At 36.4% G+C, this 14,767-nt stretch overlaps 1 protein-coding gene and 1 long non-coding RNA gene across 4 annotated transcripts in view; one reads left to right on the plus strand and one right to left on the minus strand.

Moving 5' to 3' along the window:
- LOC138224968 (uncharacterized) overlaps positions 1-14,767 on the minus strand; it is a 312,271-nt gene that overhangs the window by 91,544 nt on the left and 205,960 nt on the right. The window lies entirely within an intron of this gene.
- The window catches only part of brinp1 (bone morphogenetic protein/retinoic acid inducible neural-specific 1), a 127,878-nt gene that overhangs the window by 56,478 nt on the left and 56,633 nt on the right, over positions 1-14,767 (plus strand). The gene's annotated exons all lie outside the window — the stretch shown is intronic.

Consider the following 14,767-nt stretch of genomic DNA (forward strand, 5'->3'; position numbering starts at 1 on the left):
ATGGGACTTGCACATTATCTACTTAGCTACTATCATAGCTGCTGAATTATGAACATATTGACCCTACAGATAGAGCAATACACTGATCAGTTTTGAAGAAACGAAACCAGTTTTTCCCGTTTGGATACAAACAGCACAGGACACAACCTGATAATATTTCTAAAATTTCTAAGGAAAATCAATGTTTTGAAAATATTTTGCAAAATTCAAATGTCAATCCAGGGTTGAAGATCACATTCTTTATTCTCAATAAAATTCAAGTAACGCTGTTATATGAGAAGCTTAATGCATTGATTTTACATACCTACGTAACTAATTGGAGGAACCCATTAACTTGAACTCATCGCTTTTAAGATGCAAAATAAATTGGGTCATCTACACCTTTACATCAGAAGTGCAATCAGAGTACTGATACAGTTACCATGCTATAAGGTTTAGTGCGGACAAAGAATTGAACATCATCAGCATAGAAACTCAAACCATGTCATTTTTAGGTCTTGACCAAGACTAAATAACAGAGAGTCCAGTATTGAGCCCAGTATTGGAACAGCAGATGTAACCAAACCAATCTCAGACCTAAAATCTAATCAAGCAAACTAATAAGAACGTGTACAATTAGAAGACCATTTAGTATCATCACAACCACATTTTCTAATATTTACACAACACAGACAGATATGGACTGAACATTATTCAGGTTATCCATATTAGATTCTTCGGCAGTGGTATAACTGCAGCAGTTTTAAAAGCTGCTGGGAACATGCCAGAGCTATTTGTGTTAATATTCATAATCATTTCTGATTCATGTAAATAAAGACACAAGTACACAGAGTGTATAAAACAGAGTCACTCCAAACAGTAAATATTTCCAGTAGCTGGATTTTTTATTCATTCAATTTCCCATAGGTTTGTGTGTTTCAGTGAAGAGCATTTCTTCAATGGGAAGAAAAGTGCAAGGAGAAAGCCTTCATCAGCAGGCTTACTATCTAAGCGCAGTCCTACTCAAGCTGTTTTCCTTATCTGAATAGTAGCAGAGTAAACTCAATAAATGCAAAGCAAAGATACAGCAAAATATACGGATCCTGCTATTACTGACTGACATTTGTGTCACTTCTGTGCAGACACAGCAATGAGCTTTAATTTTATTATTCACTAAATATCATTGGATTTTTTTCCCTGTGATATGCAAGTGATATGCACCTGCAGGTTTGTGGATAAAAGTGGTGCAGTACATGCAAAATAGACATTTGGCGAAAACTGACACTAAGACATGGAAGAACAAAGACACAGAACCCAAGACTTTATTTCTGAATTCAGAAATATAAGACTTAGACAAGAAGACTGTTCTGACATCTCCTATGTGCATAACCAGTGCAAGATAGACACTGACAGCCAGATAAAACAGGAAAATCTAATTCTTTATGCGCTACAGGAATGTTTTCAATAGCAAAAAATACCTGGTGCCAGCTTTTTCTTATGGTGGTACAGACTGGTGCAAAGAAGTGATTTCCAACAGAGTAAATTTATCCATTTCCATGACTCTCAAACCCAGTTTTTTGTATTATAATTGCTCTCTGAACCATTTAAACAAATCTGTCAAGACTGATTCCATGGAGTTCTTTCTGGTTATTATGTATTTTACTTCCTAATCTATATGCAGACATTTTGCATTTATCTACAAAAGTTATATTCAGAACACAAAACAGAAAAAAATGAGGATTTGAATTTGCAGTGGTGCAATCCAACTGCTGTCTTTTTTACTCTTCTTTACAGATGAAGATCCCTCATTTTTTTGGAGTAATTAACACATATTTCACGATTCCCAAAAACACATAAGAGAAAAATGTCTCACCAGTAATGCATTTCAATAGCTCTGTATAAAAACCTTGAGCAATCAATACAACATGCTGTATCTTAAAGATGTTCTGGCCTGTCTGCCTTGTAAAAATAGTACTTGCTGATGTAAATTTGAATTTGTATTTTAGCTCTAGAAAAAGAAAATGTATGGTTTTGTGTTTTTTCTTGCCTTAATGTAACTGCTTTGCTCTGGCGTCTCAGTGAGAAAAGTGGTACTTTCATTAGCTTGGATAATGGTTCTGCTGATTTAGCAAGACATGTTTGGACATGTTTTGAAAAGGTTTTGCTTGGAGATGCCATTTTTGGGTGGCATGAAAAGCTTTTAAAAATCTTTTGTTAATACAAAACTGTGAGACTTTTAAAATTAAAAATACATGAATAATCCTCTCTCTATTTTATATAAATCGTTCTGAATGGATATGTTAAAGTCCTGTATAAAGCCTTCTGTAAACCAGGGACTGACAATGATGAGGAGGTTGGTTACAAGAAAATGAAGTTGGATGTGGGACTTCAGGCACAAATAGCAAACAAGCTCCTTTATTAATGGACACTTTCATGAAGTGATTTACATTTATTTACTTAAGTTGCATTCTAAAATATATAATGCAAAGCAATTAGTCATTGTTTATTGGTTATATTGGTCTATGAGGTTTGCAGTATTTTACAGGAATTGCATATTTCATTCAACAACGTATGAAGATGTTCCCTTCAGAAAAAGAAACGTGTGAGCATTTTGTCTAGAAGCCCAGGAATATTGTATCTTTTTCCATTAATCATTCCACCTAATTACTAATAGGAATCCAATGGTAAAGCTGAAGGATACTATCTCTAAGCCTGTCACCATGAGCACGGGAGCTCCTCAGGGTTGTGTCTTGTCACTGCTCCTTAGCTGCCTGCACATTGATGTATTTCACTTTCAGATTCAGTCAAAATGTTCAAGTTCACTGATACTCAAATTACTCATAAGGCTCATCACAAACAATGAGTCAGTATAGAGGAATGAAGTAGCTGAATTAGTTGAATGGTGTATCCTAAACATCCAGGAACTAAATGTCAGTAAAACTAGAGAATCTTTGATGGCCTTTAGGCAAAGCAAGGGAGCACTCCCCCCCTATATGAATGGTCAGGCTGTAGAGATGGTGGAAAATTATAAGCTCCTGTGTACCACCATATCCAGCACTCCAGCAAAATGGAAGATCAACAAAATCCATTATGGTCAAGGAAGCTCACCAGACATTGGAGTGTCACAGGAAGTAATGTCCTTTTCTACAGATCTCTCATTAAGAGTGTTTTGACCTTCTCCATCACTATGTGCTTTGGAAACCCCTCTGCCCTGGACAAGAAACAGCTAGAGAGAATAGTGTACAGTATATCACCTCCAAACCCGTAGGTTACCCTATTTCCTCTGTGGACTCACTCTTCTCTAGATTGAAACCCAAAGCCCTAAAGATCCTCACCAAACCCTCATACCCTGTCCAATGTCTGTATACTTCTCTCCCCTATGATAGGCAGCTCAAGTCTGTGAAGATAAGGACCAGTAGGATCTATGACAGCACCTATCCAGAGCAAGAGATGTCTCATTATCATTCTTTTGATGGTCATGATTGGTAAAGAGATATTGCTGTTTTTTATAATAGTCCGTTCATTTGGCAGACAGTTCTCTTTGTTAGTCTCTGGGCTCTGTTGTTACTACCCTTGTGGGAATTCTTGCAGGAATCTGTCCCTGCTTCCCCTATGTATAGCAGTATTACATTTGTTCACTTTTTTTGTTCACCATTCCCACTTTTACTGCAAGGTTTCATGATATAGATTTTACCTTTTGGATAAAAAGAGGTCTAAGATAATTACATTAGATCCAGTCCTAAAGTAGATCCTTAAGTACATTTTTAACATTTCAACCACCTTTCTTGCAATGTTGAATATGGGTTTTGACCATTTTCTAGTTAGTTGGTCAGATTAGGTTCAGCATTTATGATCATGCTGAGACACCTTATGCATTGAAGTTTTGAACCAGAAGGTTATGCATACTGTACACTTTATCAGTAAATTGTCTTTAGAGCCATCTTGTCCCTCCAGACTGTAATAGGCTTTTTGTATTTCTCCAATTAGAAATGGAATAAGTACACTTGTAAAGTGATTTTTAGGCCACTTATGTCTATGCTAAACAATAGGAGAGAAATATTAGCATCACTTCCAATTGTCATCCTCCGTAGAACGTGCACTGGCTGACTTCTCTAGGATCTAGACCTATCACTTGCCTATAATATATGCCTAGCAGGTTTAGCAGCAGACCTTTGCACTATATAATTGGTAGTCTTCTGTTTATATACCAACTAGGGTTCTAACTGGGCTCTGTTTGCTCTTGCTGGATGTTATTAGTTGCCTGTTGTTCAGACATGTCTTACACCTGTCCAACAATCTCATTTATTGCATCACTTGCAGAAAGTGCCCTGTCAGTCACAAAGCCAATTAACCTCTACTTGTTCCTTTGCACCTTGTGATGACGCAGCTCTCCACTTGTATACCTAGACTTACATTCACCTTTTCATCTCTATAAAAACCGCCCCCCTGTTGATCTGGACCACGTTTAAAGGAAGCAAGCAGCAGCTGAAAACCATCTGCTTTAGATTCTGGCACCTGAAATCTTTGTGTTTAAATACTATTGCTGCATTGTCCGTGACAGAGCAAAGGCAACTTTTGTCACACTGCATTCATTTGAAATTCTTTATATCCTCAAGGAGCTGTCAAAGGGTTCTGTATGACAGAAAGTATCAAATACTAAACCTCCAGAAATGTGTAAAAACTGAAAGTGCTAATAATGTGAATACCTGCGCTACACTATGAAAGAGGAACTCAATTTAACGCTGAATTACTTTTAATCTGATTACTTAGTTTTAGTCTAGGAAAAAGCACTAAGCTTTTGTAGTTTGTGATGTCTAGGGAAAAAGCTCACTGATGAATAGTTCACTGGAAAATAGTCTGTTGGTTAGGCTTACAGATAAAAAATACTGTAACAAATTATATTACTGGGGGTTTCTTACTTGGTCATCTTGTTTCTGCTGGGTTATATGCCTACATTTGTGACCACTGGGTTGCAGAAAAAAATATGGAGAACTCTCAGTATGCCTTGCTGTTATCTCAATTACACTTGAAATGTTTTTTCATATTTTTAAGATAGGTGCAAACACTAAACTGTTATGGATATTTTGGTTGTATTAGTATTATTAAAAAATAAAGATAGCTGATAATCTGAAAAGGCATACAGTATGAATCACATGAGTATAATTATATCGTTATTAATTTCTTTAGATACGCGATTCCATATTATGTTCCCTTTTTATCAAATTCTAAAAGTATGCTTGTTGACTCCGGTATCACGTTAGTTAAAGACTTCGATGCTTAAAATGTTTAGGGAGAAATGGAATACTGGTGTGTATGTTTCCTTTAAAGTACCGAGACATCGTGACGTGCGAGGCCGTAGCCAATTACATCCGGTACGTGTCTGTGACGCGCACTTTGAATGGCTGCATCTGTACGAATCACAGTAGTGCACATCAGGGTAATGTAATGGTAGTCTTCTCTGATGCTTGTGATGTTAACAGTTTACATTTATTGATGTAAAGAGTTAATGCAGATTTTTAAATGTGCTTTACTGAAGAGCTGAAAGACTTAATTTACAAGCCTCGCAGATTTAAATAAGGTTTCAAGCTCAATAAAGATGTGTAATCTATCACATACATAAAGGTATCACATACAAAAGGTTTTATAATATTGCTTGTTATTGTGCCCTTTATAATCTTAGAATCACTACATTTCAATACAATTCATTAATTAATTATTTAGGTTCCTACATGTATTTTGACTCATGTAGCCAAGCCAAGAGGCTTTTTAAATTAATGAACTGTGAGACAGAATATATGGAATGTACTGTTTATGCAATGATAATGGCCAAGATGGAGGTCTAGATTGGACAAATCATCTGAGATTTCAGGCAAATCACCAGTTAACAAGAAGAAAAGTACTTTTTTTTACAGCTGCCCCTCAGCACTGAATTTTGGACAGTCACTATGCTGTAGCATACACTTCAGCTGTGTGTAGTAAAAGGACTTGGAGGAATGAACAGCTTTATGAAGATACACCAAAGGGGGGCCATGTAGAATTATGCCTGGTAGAAAAGGCATGGTGAAATGAGGCTTCACTTGTAAATACCCAAGAGTTTTTCTAAGTCTTACCATTAAAAGGAAGAAAGTGCTTTTAACACCAATCCAATGTATGAGATTTGGGAATGATCAAGGAATTACTCAATATCTTCAGAAACATTTGATGATCATTGTCAAAATGGATTCTCTGATTGGAAAGGTTGTCATTGCCAGAGGAATTGCATCCAGCTTCTTACTTTAATTTTTTTTCTTTTATTTCATTTTTAATTTACTGCTTAGAGGACTAATTATTGGAATATTTCCACTGACATTTATGTGAGCAGAGATTCTAGTTAATTGCAGAGTGCACATGCAGGATGTAACTTTTTTCTTTTTTTGCTATTTGGCATTTATGCTTTGAATAAAAATGAACAGAGATGAAGCTCAGATGCTCTCATTAACGAAGGAGTCCCTGGTGAAATGGTCTTGTTCAAGCCTAAAGAATTCAAAAGCTGATTGCTCTTAATTATTTGCTGTCTGACTGAGCTTTTTGTGGAAGAGACAAATTTCTGTAAATCGCACAGGCTTAGTAATGTCTTGTGCCAGTAAATATTGAGTAATTGCATGAAGAGATCTACAAAAGGGGGAGCTATCCTAAAACATTTGCCAAATACAGACACTGGAGAATATAACATGGATAATGCATAGGCCTCAAATGCTGATTCACTGTTAAATACATACTGATTTCTCTAGCTTTCTAATGCTTTGGATGGCTTCCTGTAACACAGTTTAAACTTATTTTGTTATTTCACATGGTCAGAATGAACTTTAAAACAGACATTTTAATCCAAATTGTCATATCATCAGTCATGTGGCTTAATGTGAACCAGTATTTGCTGTATACTGTATGTGGTGTAAACTTGTCATTTTATGTGTAAAAGTACATGGCTTGCATACTGTATAAACCAAAGTGTAAAAACTGACAAAAATAAACTGTAATAATTTATAAATCAATTGTTTCTACAGCAAGAAGAACACACGCCAACACCGTTTTAGCTCTTTTACTTTTTTTTTCTTCCTGTGATACAAAAAGATAATCTCTCACAAAATGAATATGAAACTCATAACCTTATAAAGTGGTCAGGATCCCTGATACATGGCCTTTCTACTCATCTCCACACCCACAGTTTTTCTCAACCCTATTGCATTGTGATCACTTTTATTGTAGTTTGGATTTTACTCCGAAAACTATTTGTTTTATCCTAGGCTCTTCAGGAAGGTCATTAAACTGAGCTTTGAAGTGCAGAATAAAACACTGAATCACATCATAGGTTCCATCTGCCAGCACTGTAATCTGGGCACATTGATGACGATGCATATGGTGCATGCAGATGGCACTGTGGTTAAATCACCACTTTAGTGGTAAGACAGTATTGAAAGACTGAAATTGTAACTGGTGTGATTCGTCTTTGTTCCTCGGTAGATTAAACTTTCTAGGGATTTATCAGCTTTGCAACATAATCTGGTGCAACATGGAAATTGCTGTCCAGGCAGATTTCAAACCATTTATGTTTTACTGACAGTATTTGCTGTGTAAATCAAAAGCTAAAGCATATATTCTAAACAACTGATTTCAAAAAAGTAATTTGTCTTCCTGTGCAAAGTGGGTTGGTTATTGACATCTTAAGCATGCATAGGGTGTATATAATGTGTTCCCATGACTGTGTGTGTGTATCACATGTCACTAAGTGACTTATCGTAACTGAACCACAGCATGTAACTCTCATCTCTGTCGAATGGCTCTTTCTGTAGACAGCTCATTGAAAACTAAACCACATTAATGGATATCTGTGTCATGAAATTGTCATGTGTACAATGTCCATATTAGGTCATTCTTCTTTGTCCAAAAGATACTATGTGCCCCGATCCCAACACAATATTGATTTGTGGTTATAAAGATAATTAAAAGGACTGTATGTGCTTCTACACTAAGGTAATACGGTTGTTATTCCAAACTAAAGTATATACAGTAAATGTCACGTTTCCCTCAATTGATTATCATGAATTGTGACTTGAAAGATTGAACTGAAATTAATGCCAACAGGTAACTTCACATTGCAGTCATTTACTGAACAATAATTTAAACATTAGGGGGAAAATAGCTTGCCCTATATCTGGTTATTTGTATTAACTAGGACCCTTGAACTGACTAATTGTGTTTACAGTATCTAGGACACTGTTGCTAATTTTCTCCTATTTATAATACAGTGAGCAATTTGCCATGTCAAACATGTCTAGAAAATACCTTCTGTTTTTTTTTTTGTGGTCTTTTTCATCCTTTACAATTCAGCATAGCAATTATGACAGATGTTCCTTCCAATTACAGTGTAGATGAGTTGTAGATGAGATGGAGATCTCAACAACGGTCTTAGCAAACAAAATCAGTAACGCAATTCTAACAGTCAAGGAGGAGTGAGTCTCAGAGGGAGGATTTTACTATAATTATTTTTGCTCTGGGTGAGTGGGGTGACATTAAGCTGTACCAAAGTAAATACATTGTATTAGTGTGCTTAACAGTTCTATATTGTTCTAATTATTTCTAACTAAGCAGACACCCTTATCCAGAATGACTTGTAAAACACGCACTGAATGAAATATACATTAGGTCGTATACAGTAATAGGTTAATGCCGGCCAACATTGGAAGTGAAATGTAAATGCTGTGGTGTGCTAAAATATAAAAATATGAGATTAAAAGCAGTATACAGACAGTGTAGACACCACTCAACAATCAAGACAGCATGGTTACATGAGCTCCCATATTCATAGTGAACAGAAGCACGCTAGCAGCTTCCAAGTCAAGGACATACAGAGTAATGTAAATGAGAGCTGAGATCTCAAAGTTTATGTCTAAACAGATTAGGCCAAAGCAAATGGTGGAATGAATAAACTTACAGTTCAATTATGAGGGGAAGGTGTGTTTGGTATTGCCAGCTGTCCATTACATTACCAATGAGATATTTCAAATCCCCCAAACACTATTCATGTATGAACAAAAATATACGCAGTACATACTGTACAGTATATATGCTTTCTGAATATGTATGAACATGAATGCACAGTATATAAAAATAATATACTATTTTGTATTAACACTGTATTGCAGAAAGAATATACTGTATTGATAAGAGACTAGTCTCCTCAGCATTGTGCAGTTGGGAAATATGATGTCTTCATCTTGCATATGTTTATTTGATTTCTCACTGAACGGTTCTCTCTCTTCAGTAGGTGCACGCAAAGCTTTTATTCATTATGCTTGACATTTACAAACTCACCAAAGCCATTCATCACTGCATTTGAAATTCAATTTCATAACATTTTAACAATTTCGTAACATTTTAAAACAGCTTCATCGAGTGATGTCTTATGAACCTCTTCCATATGGTTCCTTGCACCAGTGACTGATTTTCCGGTTGTGGTTCTACATATATTTCATACTTCAGCAACGTTTACTTCATTTTGCCAATATATAAAACCGTTTACGTGGTGCTACCATATCCCTGACATTCCAAATTCTAATTTAATCAACTCTTAGTTTCTCAGTCACACTCAGATTTACTCTTTACCTCTTCTCACCACCCTTTGAGGCCATGGTGACTCACTTCTTTAGACTTTTGTAGAGCAAGACATCACAAAACTCGATACTTCACATTAAATACATGCAAATGCAAGATGAGGAATTGTGCACAGAAACAGAGGGACAAAAATAGTGTCCCCTTGGCAGACAAAACCCACCTTTCCCAGATTTTGTCGGTTAAATCTGAAGTCTTTTTAAAGCAGGTGCAACTGTTAACTATTAACTTCTTAAACTGGTAAAAGCCAACAAAAAGCCACCAAAACATTGTATGTATCCTCACTTGTTTGGTTTTGACAAGTCGTCAAAGAGGTGATCAAATTAAAAAGTTCAAGCAACATCCATCCATCTTCTAAACACTTTATTCAGTACAAGATTGTGGGGAAGCTGGAGCCTGTTCCGGCATGCAATGGGTGCAAGGCAAGATACACCTTGGATGGGACACTAGTCTATTTCAGGACACACAGACACACACACGTTCACACCAGGGCCACTATTCATAGAAAGCAATTAACCTTAAAGTATGTCTTTGGACTGTGAGAGGAAACAAGGTGCATGAAGAAACCCATATAGACACAAGTAGACCATACAACATCCATGCAGATAACACTCCAGGAATCGAACCCAGGGTGCTAATCACTGCATAAATGTCTATGTCGCAGATTCATGAATTATGTTTACTTTCTACCTGTATGGATATATAAGTATTGAGGTTCCATATTTAAAAAAAACTCCAAAGCTACCCATTTGCAAATTCTTCAGTGTACTAATATAATATTACAAAAATAGCTCAAAATACATTATTTACACTTTGAAGTAGAATACATATTGCCTGAATTTATTTGGCATTTTTTTATGTTTATCTGCAAGAAGATTACTCTGTTAGAGCAGATGCACCAGATTTCAAACTGAAGGTTTCTCAGAGGATCCAGCAATCCCTGGTAATTTCTGTTAAATTTATGACAATTTTAAATGAGGCAACATGATCACAACAAAGTGTTTATAATTTGTGCACAGGTACCTTCAGCTTTCTGTGCCCAGAACATAATTGACTAGTGAATTGTGGAAATGTCAAAAGACATTTACATATTTTTTTTATGTCTGTGGGGTATTTGTGCATCACACAGCTTTTTTGCAATTGCAGCCTGATAACAGGCTTTTCTAATTGATGAAACAGCACCTCCAATAAAGCTACAAATGAGTACAGGCTGTGTGGGGAGAGCCCACAAATCTGCTGGATGTGCTTGCCAAGAAAATGTACAATCTGTTCTGTTTTGTCAGAAAAGAGAGAGGTTGAAGTGTGAGGAAAGTGTGTGTCTATTACAAGTGAAAGGTGACTACAGATGTAAGAAAATAAAACCAGCAAAAGGGTATTTTGATGTGAGTTACATTAAATGAATACTGAGCTGCACAAAAATGACAGAACTCTTCTATAGATAAAGCTACCATAACAGTGATGTACAGTAGACATTACAAATATCTCAATAGTTTTCCTATTGAATACTGCCACCTTCAGCCAACACAGCACTTTTGTGGAGTCATAGTGACTTAACACAAACAAGATAGACAATGTAAAACTGGGTGAACAAGTAAATTGAAACAGTGGGATATGAATCTAACATTTTCTTTTTATTTTCCCTGCTGATCAATGCAAATAAACGAGTGTTTCAACATGTTCAACATATTCACCGCTGGATGTATTTTCTGCATAGCATTCAGCTTATCAGCATGGTACCCTATCTGTCTGCAATGCGAGGTTTATCACGATACCTGACTGAGTGGCATTAATGTTTCTAGCTTTACATGTTCTTACCAAGCACCCTGATTTGTGAACCGAGCCACTGACGTTTCAGCAAGAGTACAAAGACAAAAACACAAAACAACCTGAAAACATTAGATTTCATTTTAACAATGGACTATAAAGAATACGGCACAGAGCTGGTTTCAAACAAGTTTCATAGTTTTATTCCTAGACAAGTTTATTTGAAATTACCTGACTTCATTCATGATTAAGCTATTTGGGGTTTATACAGACTATTGAAAAATCCATCCATCCATTTTCTAACCACTTCACAAAATACAGTGTAGAGGGTCACTGGGGAGCAGGAGCCTATCTCCTTAAGCAAGAAGCACAAAGCGGAACACACACACACTCACACCAGGGCCAATTTTCCCAGAAGCCAATTAACCTGCCAGTATGTCTTTGTATTGTGGGAGCGAACCAGAGCACCTGGAGGAAAGCCATGTGAAACAAAGAGAACATACACTACAAACTACAGTACATTCATATAGCAGGAACTGAACCCAAAGCTCCAGTTCTGCAATGCAGCATAGCTAATTCCTACACCCCAGTGCTACCCTATTGAAAATTAATTTCAGTATACAGTATACTGTGTTATACAGTGTATTACAATGTGTAGCAATATATTATATACTGAGAGCATTAGAAATGCTACAAATGTTATTGGTTCTTATATATGTTGTATTTTTTCTTCATTATTATTTTTTGGGAAAACATGGCCTTTGATCATGGGAACATAATTCTAGTGGTACATATACCGTACTTTAAATGTAATATTGATCGTTATGTGTCTTCACTGCTGGTTTCGATCACTTTTTCCTTCAGCCTGATGGTTGCACAGATTTCTAAATGACTTGGGATGTGTTACTATCTTACAGTCACTAATGCAATATCCTCACCTTACTGTCTGATTGATCACCTTGTCCTTTGCAAGTTTTGCAAGGCCTTATTTCCGATGTTCCTAATTTGGCTCCATGGAGAACGTTTCCTATAGTAATAAATGAAAATTGTATTGGTGGTCTCCATATTTATGTCTGACAGCATATCAGAGCCACAAATGAGGAGTAAGTGGTACGTGGATCATTGACTGAATAATATTTGAGCTTTAAATTAATAGGCCAGTCTTGTGGCCTAAAGTGTCATTATTTTAGGGGTAACTGAGTTCGATATATAATATCTTTCTCTTGTGGTCTGAGAAAATAATGGTTCAATAGAAACCTACACAGTTTTTAAAACTGATAGCTTATTTGTTGTATATATGTCTTTTAGGCTGTGTAAAGTCTACTGGTTAAAGCACAGCACGACTATGGGCCTGTGAGACCATTTTGATGTTTTCTCCTTACTGTAACAGGAAGGCCTTTGTTTCTGCAAAGTGTTCCTGAAGCCAGATTGAATGCTAAGGACTAAACCTCAAGAGTAATATTCATAAAAATGGATTCATTACAAAAACAAATGTAGTATTCATGGACAGGGATTCAATGCAATGCTGGAATCTCATAAGAAAAGCAATGAGCAGAACTGTTGTTCAGAGAATGGCTTCCAAGATGTTGTTGATTCCAGCTATAGCTAAATTGGACTATAATATCTTTTACTTTCTGCACTGCCTTCTTTAATGCATTTCATGCAGAGCCTTAATTTGCTTCATTATACTGTATGCCTTACCTTATCTTGAGATTTGTTGATGCAAACTAGAAGAAAATGTAATTTGCATACATTTGTATCAGTCGCCTTGAAGAACACTAGTTAAGATACACTCAGATCATTTTCAAGGGCTGAGAAAGATGGATTCACCTGGTACAAGTGAGCACTCTTCTGATGTTGAAAAGAAAAACAGGCCACCAAGCTGTCAATAGTTACCAGAAACATTCTTGTTTTTCAAAGCTATCTTATATCTGAGAATGACGAGACCTGGTGAATGGATTGAAACAATCAGGCCCTACTGCAGGTTATCTAGATCTAAATTGTTTTGGCACCCACAGCACAGCATGCGTCAGAAGCTCAGAGCTCGTCGTGTGGTGCTGTGTTGCCCATTGTGTTGTGCTGCCAGCTGACATTTACATTATGCAACCCCCACCCCAAACAATTATTTTTCATTGTGAGACTGCCAAGTAGCAATGTGACTCATTTCAAACCCCATGTGACTTGAGATCTGTTATTCTCTGAAGTAAATCTGGGAAGATCAAAACAAGACTGAACCATCATTTGCAGTGAGAATAAATAAGCCATTTCTGGGGATGTGGGCAGTAGACTTTCTTTACCTCTCACTGTTTTTTTTTTCTCTTTGGTTTGTTACAGAAATGGGATACTGGTACAGTAGTTGTTTTATTTAATCGCAATTGAGATTTTAAACAGACAATACCTACATAAATGAATAGCTAATCTGTTCTTTTTCACATTCTGGAGTCATCTTCTCTTGTGATACACTTGTGCTTTGATTGACAAAGTAGGGACAAACCATTGGTGTGTGAAGTTACTAAATATTTTTCTTAATTGCCATTTTGTTTAAATGCTATTGATTGTTTAATCCAAGAAAAGCTAATATGGGAGGCTCCTTAAGAAATCCTACACTGTTAAAAACCTAGGAAAACAATTTTAAAGTATTACTGAGAAGGATGAGTAGGAAAATGCTTTTCATAAAAACTTCTTCACTTGATAAAAAAGCTTTCAACTTTAATTTATTCTTGCAGCAAGACACGTCTTTTTTATCACTTCTTCACCTAACAAATTGGGATTGTTACAGGAGCCTGTGTGTGTCTTTACAGAATAAGCCAATGTGAGAAAAAAAAAATTACATTTCCATATACTGGTTGTGCCCAGAAATATACTAGTAGTCTTGACATAATTGACAGTGAAGTGAGGCAGTCTCACAGATAGAGCTCTCTCTCTCATGAGGTCAATCAGTTTCTTTCACTTCTTCTCACAGGGAGACTGATTAATTAATAAAATAATGACAGCAGCTCTTCTTCAGTTTTAAGTATCACTTATTGCATCCAGTCGTTTTAAACCTTCTGGTCACAAAAGCAAACGAAAGCTAAACAATCAAGTGATCGGTTGGTGCCGCTCTGTTATGAGCAGCTCAAGGGTTTAAGAGGGATTCTATGCTTGTCTGTTAAAAAATTGTTCACTCAACACAAGTGCATCCAAGAGGTTTCAGTGTCAATTAAAGGAGTAGGGCCTCCCTCATTGACAGTACTCCATGTCTGTACGTATCTGGGAGGCCAGATTGGTCACCGTGCCACTGAGAGCTGAGACAGACCCTAACATTTAATCACACCCCTACTGCTCATGTACATTCACTTGGGCAACACTCAAACAATTATTGACCACTGTTTAGGGA

The sequence above is a fragment of the Lepisosteus oculatus genome, chromosome 24, assembly GCF_040954835.1.
Source record: "Lepisosteus oculatus isolate fLepOcu1 chromosome 24, fLepOcu1.hap2, whole genome shotgun sequence".
Taxonomy (NCBI): domain Eukaryota; kingdom Metazoa; phylum Chordata; class Actinopteri; order Semionotiformes; family Lepisosteidae; genus Lepisosteus; species Lepisosteus oculatus.